General features: G+C 40.9%; 1 long non-coding RNA gene across 1 annotated transcript; it reads right to left on the bottom strand.

The window, feature by feature from the left end:
* Positions 1-1,868: 1,868 nt before the first annotated feature.
* LOC127465181 (uncharacterized) lies at positions 1,869-7,654 on the bottom strand. The gene is made up of 4 exons (XR_007901911.1): positions 6,959-7,654; positions 5,247-5,416; positions 3,450-3,539; positions 1,869-2,829 (listed from the first exon to the last, which is right to left on the bottom strand). It is a non-coding gene; the product is annotated as an uncharacterized LOC127465181 (long non-coding RNA).

Below are 7,654 nucleotides of genomic sequence, written 5' to 3' on the forward strand. Positions count from 1 at the left end.
AAGTTGCTATTTGTAGTGCGTAGCTCATGCAAAGCCTCTATCAATGAAGCCACTTAATCGCTCTTCTTTGGGATATTACGCAATTGGCTCTTCTGTAGTAGTTCTTGTCAAGGCTGAGATCTCATGACTCACTGTCATGAGGGAGGCTTCTCCTTCCTGTCAGCCATAATCATAATCCACTCACTCTTGAGTCTCTGCTTGCTCCTGCGGAGGGGAAGACACCTCCTGACTTTGTTGCTAGCTTCAGGAATGCACCAGAAATGATTGTATTCAAATGAGGATAGAAAGGTAAGGCTCCTATAAGAAACTGCAGGATGGGGGTAGTGGTAGACAAAATTCCTTATGCTGTTCATTAATATTGAGTCATTTATCAAATAACTGTTTGGGAAGTATTGCTACAGTTCAACTGGGAAAGTCTATAGCCAATGTTGTATTTCTAACAGATGCTAAAGTAGTGCCAGATAGCATTGTCACCCAGTTACCTCTTGCATCATTCCTAAATTTAACCCTTACCAGAGGCTACCTCAGGCTTGAGCCATTCTGACATGAAACCTCATTGAGAAGCCCTGTTCATAAGTGCATGGTTCTACCCATTCCTCCCCTTTAGTGTAAAGCAGGTATTTTAAGCTCTGTGAATGTAAAAAGTGTGTTTCTAAATGAAGGCTGGTATGAACAATCTCCCTTAAAATCTAGAAAATTAGTTGTTCAATTGATTCCATTATTAAACTTTCTGTCCAACAACACACTGCTAAAATTCAGATGCTCACTTCAATTCATGTTAAAGGTATTTAGATTTGAAGGTACTTAACATGTTGGATATAATAATAACAACAATTTTAAAAAAAAGCAGACGAGCTGCCTTATACTGCATTTTTTGGGAGGTGTCTGTAATTGGCAGCTGTCAGGAATGGGATGTGAGGTGAGGGAGGTCTTTGAGGGCTCAGCCTAGCATTTCTTTTCTTGCTGCAGATTTTTCAGGTCTCTCTTTCTCCATACTCTACCATCTTTCTCTTTTTACCTTTTTTCCTTCTAGCTCCAGCGGAGTCCCTCTCCTCCTTGCTAGGCACTGAGGCTGTGTACTGCCTCCCACACTCCATCTGAAGCACAGTATATTGGGTTATAAGCCATCTAGCAAAGGGTGTTCACTTCAGGTGGGCAGTCAAGCTGAAACACAGCTTCTGGAGATTTGCTGCTTTGGTTATACCAAATTTTGTGACAGCTCATGAGGTCTGCTCCATCATGGCTGCTTCCTGCTGGCCCAGCAGCTTCAGTAAGACAAAGGGAATAGTAGTTTTACCTGTGAAGCTACCAAAGCAGCTTTCATCTCTTGCTCTGTCAATGTTTGCTGGCTCTGCCAGCTACCAGAGCTTTTTTCACTGCATACCTATAGAAAAAAAAGTCCAGAATTTTTTTTTTATAGGGTTGACCCAATCTGTCAGTCCAAGAACCACTTTTACAAGATGCGCGTGATGCACACCCACCTCAGTGGTGGTGGAACAGAGCCCAGCAAAGCTCTGCAGGGTGCAGATGAAACATTCCCTGGCTCACAGTGAGACAAAAAGGTGATAAACAGCAGCACCTGGGGAACATTCCCCTTCCCACCTACCACCACCACCTTCTCTCTCTTGAAAACACAAACAAGCCAATCCAATTTGCATTTTCGTAGCTGGGAGTGATTGCTAGATTAATGAGCACTGCTATTTATATCTAAATAATCATAGTCCTAAACAACTACTTGGAGGCATCAGTAGGGAAGGCATGTTTCTGGGCAATGATTTTATGAGGTTTGGGCAGCACTTGACATCAGACGGAGGAAAACACGTCTGAATTACAAAAAAAATGTTTTACCACATTTTGGACAAACTAAGGGAAACTGGAAGAAGAAAGTTATGCTAGCAGTGTATGCAGACTTGGCTTGCTTACCAGAGTATGCTGGCCTTAACACTGTTCAGAGGAAATACTTTCTCTAAGCAGCTTCCTTTAACCATCTTAGTTGCCACAACCCTGCTTGGGGCTTCAGCATTATGCTGTACTGCCCAGATACATAGGGTACCCATCATTGTTCCTCCCAGGCCACAGTGTGTGAAGAGCCCTTGCAAGCCAGCTCTGCCCCTGCTGCCTTTTGGCTGAGTTTCTGCAAAGAGATTCTCTCGGCTTAGCGTGGAGCTTGCAAAGCCACTTAAATCTCTCTGACCCCTTAATGAAGTTTTTAAAAGGGCTTCATAAATCTTCATCACTAAGAACTGCTTAAAGCCCTGCAGGGTTTCTCTAGTGGCACTAACAACTAGAACAAGTAGACAGGCTCAGGTATATTTATTGCATTCATCTTCATTATTCCATGGGTTTTCCTTCCTTATAGTCTTTTACACAAGCTGCAGCCGGGAAAGGGAGCTCAGGAGTGGGAGCTCTGATTCAACACTGACATGTTGGATCAGTCCTCTTCTTGGGAATGTTTTCTGTGCAGGCAGAACTGTATGTTTGTCATTTATCCTTCCTTATTTAAATCACCATGTTGTTCTTCATTTGGGAAAGAACCTCATTTTTGCCTTTCCTGTGAAAACATACCGCAGGTCACAACCTGACAGCTCCAAAATGGATTAGTTGTCTGCCTGCCCTTCTGGGTTTTTTTCTTGGAATTTTGGCTGACTTTGGTAATGGCTTTTTACGAGTAGCATCAGTATTCTCTGAAATAACTTGCAGCTTGATGGATATGTAAGGATTTCTAGGAAAATACATTGTTTTTTAAAAATTTTTTTGCATGCCATATATCACGCTCTCCAGAGTGTGTAGATTCTGTATATTCCATGCAGGTTGTTTGGTGCTTTACCTCTGTGAAGTGAGGACAGAAAAGGCATGAAGGAGGTTAACAGATAAACAGAAAAATACTCCAGTGCAGGTAAAGTCCCTGAAATCAGTGAGACCCTTTGAAGAAATAGTTCCAAGGCTAATTCTGTAGACAATGGACTAAAGCTCTATTGAGTTCTTAAAGGATTGGAGGTCTTTGTAGTCCAGCCAAGCTTGGGCTACTCCATTCCATCACAAAATCATGCTTTTGTGAGCTAGATGATTTTCAAGGTTGACTTTTAATTTGGCATTTTGTTTATGACATGAGGATACAGTAGAGTGCCATGGAAGTGCTCCTTTAGAGCCATGGCAATGTTATATTATTTTAAATTTATTTGCATTACAAGAAGGTCTGCAAACCTCAGGGAGGACTGGAACAGTGCACATGGAGCAGAAGAGAAGACATGTGCTTGTGCAGGCACACAAGGTCTTCTTACTGAAAAGTTTGACACTGAAGTCTTAAATCTGCCAGAAGTGCCAGTCATCATGATTAACAAAATCATCCAGTTTCCCAGTCTAGGTCAAGACTGGCAGGAAAAATAAAGGCTTATGAACATGGTGGAGGCTCAAAAGCCAGACTGTGATGTGTATGTAAGGTAGGTTACCTGAGGCATTAAAGGAGATCTCCAAACTCACTTGAATTGGTGTTTCTTCCATTGACTTCAGTGGATTCTAGACGATATCATGTTGTGATGCTGTCACATGTGAACCAGTCAGATAATTGGTTTTAATATAGGAAACTGTAGGATGGGTTATGTGATGCACCGTTTTGTCTGCTCTACAATGCATTGGTTAATAACCAATGTGCTAGGGACACACTTTTACCCTAATGGGTATAAGATTAGATATTATCTGACTTCCCCTATGCTTAAAGGCTATGCAAGTTCACCCAAGTGCTTACACAGGTGTTAACAAAAATTCAAATTGGGCTGTAGCTTTCAAGTCCTCAAAAGACGAAAAGCACAGGCAGGGGACTGAAGAAGTCAAAGGGCCGCCATAGCCTGAGGTCCATAAAACGTCAGGAAGTTGGAGAGATAAGAAAGAAGATTTTGGCAAGTGACTCATGGCCTGTGCTTTAAGAAAAGATGGAAGAATCCAAAATGACCTGGCAGAAGTTCTTACTCAGTCCTGAGTCACATACGCAGCTTGATCCTTTGCATGTAAGCAAAACATTTAAAGCTGTGAGCCTAGGTGGCTTCTGTCCTGTGTCCAAGGCATTGTCACTGACCATATGCCTGCTCCTAACCCTGTCCATTTAAGCCTTCTCCCGACTGAAAGTTAGCCGTCTAAATGTCTTTAAGCCTCATGAGTCAGCTGAGGCTTCACTTGCACTGTGTTTTCCAGTGATATAGCTCACATGACTGCAAATCACTAATGTAAATGAACCAGGCTGGGGTAGGAAAGTAACACTGGTCCAGCACTTCTGCACTAGGAATTTGGAGCAGAGATGCCTTATGGCTACGAAAACAGACAGGAAAGGCAAAGTTTAAGTTCATAGTGTGAACCATCATACCATAGTCCCATGATACACTGCCTTTGGCAGCTAAGCTGCTGCAACCAGCTCCTGCCCCAGATGTTTGTTTCCACCTCCGGCCTGCAGTTTGTCACCTCCTCAGTCATGCCAAAACAACTGTGTGTACAGCAGTGCTAAAATCAGCACACTGAGGTGATGGAAGTTAAAAATAAACTCTTTGTGGGAGGAAAAGAGGGAGAGCTATTTTTGATTGTAATAATTTCAATGGTCTTTCTTCCAGTGTGGGCTCATAAGGAATTTCATTAACACAACTGGGAGAAGACAGTGGATTGCTGCACTGGCTGGCACTGGAGTGACTCCTCCAGGCAGAAGATTCCTTCGTGGCAGAGGGAGAAGATTTTTTTAAGCAAGGATTGCATCAAGGCCAATGTGCTATAGAATTGTACCTTCCAATATGCAGAATTATGTCTTCCCTGCCTGGTACAAAACCAGACTCGGGTATCCCAGGCTCTCCATTTGCTATTCTGTCTCCTAGATTGTCTTAGCATTCATTTTAAAAATTATTGTATGCAAGCCAGCATTACTACTAACAAAAACAAATAAAGAGACACTGAGGTTTTTTCCTGTTTTATAAACAAATACCCCTTATAATCATTCTGAATACTAGCCTCCTCCACAATTTGTTATAGTATGGTTAGATGTCACCCATTAAAGTCTATTCAAAATGCACAGTAAACTGAGCATAAAAAACATCAGAAGAGATTTAAAAAATGTTTTATTTAATAAAGTTCATTACATGATCAAGAAATGAAATACTTATATGTTCCTTAAACAGCATTAAAAGTTCAAGGAAAAACATCTGAAAAGGGTTCAAAATGTTGCAGTGTAGCTACAATCTGGAAATTCACAGAATAATTCAGCAACTTACTTTTGTTTTGGCCTTGGTCATTTCTGTGCTTTGATGAGCTTCTCTGTGAACAAGTAAGTGATATGTGCAAAGCCTTGGTTTTCTCTTATGTTCAGGCATCTCAGTGATTCGCTTCTGTTTGAACAGGAAACACATCTACTTGCATCCAAATGCTTCTGCACCATTGAAGCCTGTAAAACATAGACAGCTTTCACACTGCTGTCCTCTTTTAAAATAAGTACTTTTTTGTGTGTGTGTTTTCATGTTTTTCTATGATATTGAGTGAGTTTCAAAGCTCTTCTCAGGAAAATGGGGCAGTAGTTTAACTTCCAGCACACAGGAAAATGAAGTAGTATCCTGAGTCCCACACCAATGCATCCTTCTTTGGGACTCATGATCCATGTGCTGGATCACACCAGTCTCTGGGTGCTTGGGTATGGGCAGGATTCAAATTGAAATTACTAGGGTCTGAGTATGTTTAGTATATCCTTCAATTCTCTTTTAATAAAGAGAACCAAGGGCATAGTGACTCAGTTTTGTATTTAGATGATATAATTGTCTCATGAACTCTGTACAAATTACCTCTTCTCTGTATTGTTTTTGCAGTGCATTGTTTTGCTTGAATAATATGGCTCATATCCAGCGAATATTGCAGTCAATAAAGTACCTTGGTTTATAGTTTGATGGCCCACAAATGAATAACTGACATCAACAAGAATAATTAAGTCACTGCCCTTTTTAGCACCATCAGTACTCTTCATTTAGAACACTAAATTTATTTTTAATTATTAACACATTTCCTTAAAAGCTTATTTTTGTGGGTTTTTTTATTATCAAGAGGTAACCACAGATGAACTGTTTTGCTCAGCTTTCAATGAATTTGTGATTCTAAGGTTGACATTAGAGTGTAATGATGTAAAGGAAATTGCATTTTACTGCATTCTAATTAAACAGGTAAAGTTGTTGTAGGCCTTTCTCCAGCAAAAGTTCCATAGAAGTCTGGTCCTTCATCAATAGATTTTATTTTGTTCTTGAGCTTTGCACAGCAGGTTTCTGTCTTCCAAATACAGGACTGATACAATAATTTAATCTGTTAAACAGCGTATTTTTGACATTCAGACTGACAGATACGGGAAGTATCACAGTCCTGAGTAACATAAAGGATATGCATTGTTATTCCTCTTAGTAAAGTGTAATTCTAGGTGTACTGGATTCTGCTTTTATGCAAAGAGTTGGATTGGTCCAAGGTAGCCTGTGAGCCAACCAGAGCCACTGAAACCCCATGGGTTTGTTGGCCATAGCTTTGTGCCTGCTTTGGGGGCATGGACCCAAGACAGCACTTCTTCCTTGCGCTGAGGAAGAGCACATTTGGGGGCCGTGTTTTCACCTGGGCCCTGCTGCCGTCCATGGATGCAGGGACTGAGTTGTCCAAGCAGCAAGGACAATGGTGGGTCCTTCTCTCCTTGTATTGCATCTGGGCAATGGCACTCCCCCTTGTTACTGCAGCTCTTGCTGAATCCAAACTTGTATTTTTTCAGTTCACTTAGCTACAGTCACAGAGCCCTGGATAGGACTGTCCCCATCACTCTCCCCCTTCCCATCCACTTAATATTTTTCTCCAATTCTACCCTCAATCATAACAAAATGTTTAACATATCCTACTTTCACTGTAATAATGCTGGCTAGATCCAAAAGGCCCAGACGACGTGAAGAACTCACCCAAAAATACTCACATTAGCATTCAGCCAAGCTCTTGCAGGGTTTGTCCTGCTGACTTGGTCCAATCCTGGTTAATTCATAGGGCTTCCTTTTCCAGTTGAGCTTTAATTGTTTGCTTTCCAGTTCTCTCCATGGGCTCAACCTAGTCAGCTCCATGCTCCACAAGTCCAAATGCTGAGCTACAGTTAGTATATTTCAGTATAGAATATTTTTACCCTTCCAGTAGCTACAGGTCACAATCATTACTTTCTCCTATCTACACTTATTAAAGGAAACACTTGTGAAAGATATGTCACCTTCTGGACCTCAGAGGTACATGTAGTTCCAAGCAGGCACAAGAAAAACATGTTTTCTCCATTTCTTGCAAGCAGAAATTAGGTTAATTTCTTTGGAAAACTCCTTCTAAAGGAAACGTCATTCAACAATTCTGTTGAAGTTATCAAAAGCAAAACCAAATTAATTTGAAAACAGCACAGATCACAGATAGAGTTTGTGAGATGAGTAGGAACTGTTCTCATAGGTAGTAAGAACTAAAATAAGAGTATAGCATTAATTCTCATTTTAGGCTGAATTATACTCCTCTCCAGTTCCATGAGTGAAATATCTTGGAACTTATTCATGTTAGACTCTACCTTTTCCAGAAAAAAAAAAAAAGTTTTAAACTTTCAACCCAGAGTACAGACAGCAGTTTCAGCCAGTTCAGGGGTTGT

The sequence above is a fragment of the Manacus candei genome, unplaced genomic scaffold (genome assembly GCF_025592945.1).
Source record: "Manacus candei isolate 608988 ecotype Guabito, Panama unplaced genomic scaffold, ASM2559294v1 h1tg000008l, whole genome shotgun sequence".
Taxonomy (NCBI): domain Eukaryota; kingdom Metazoa; phylum Chordata; class Aves; order Passeriformes; family Pipridae; genus Manacus; species Manacus candei.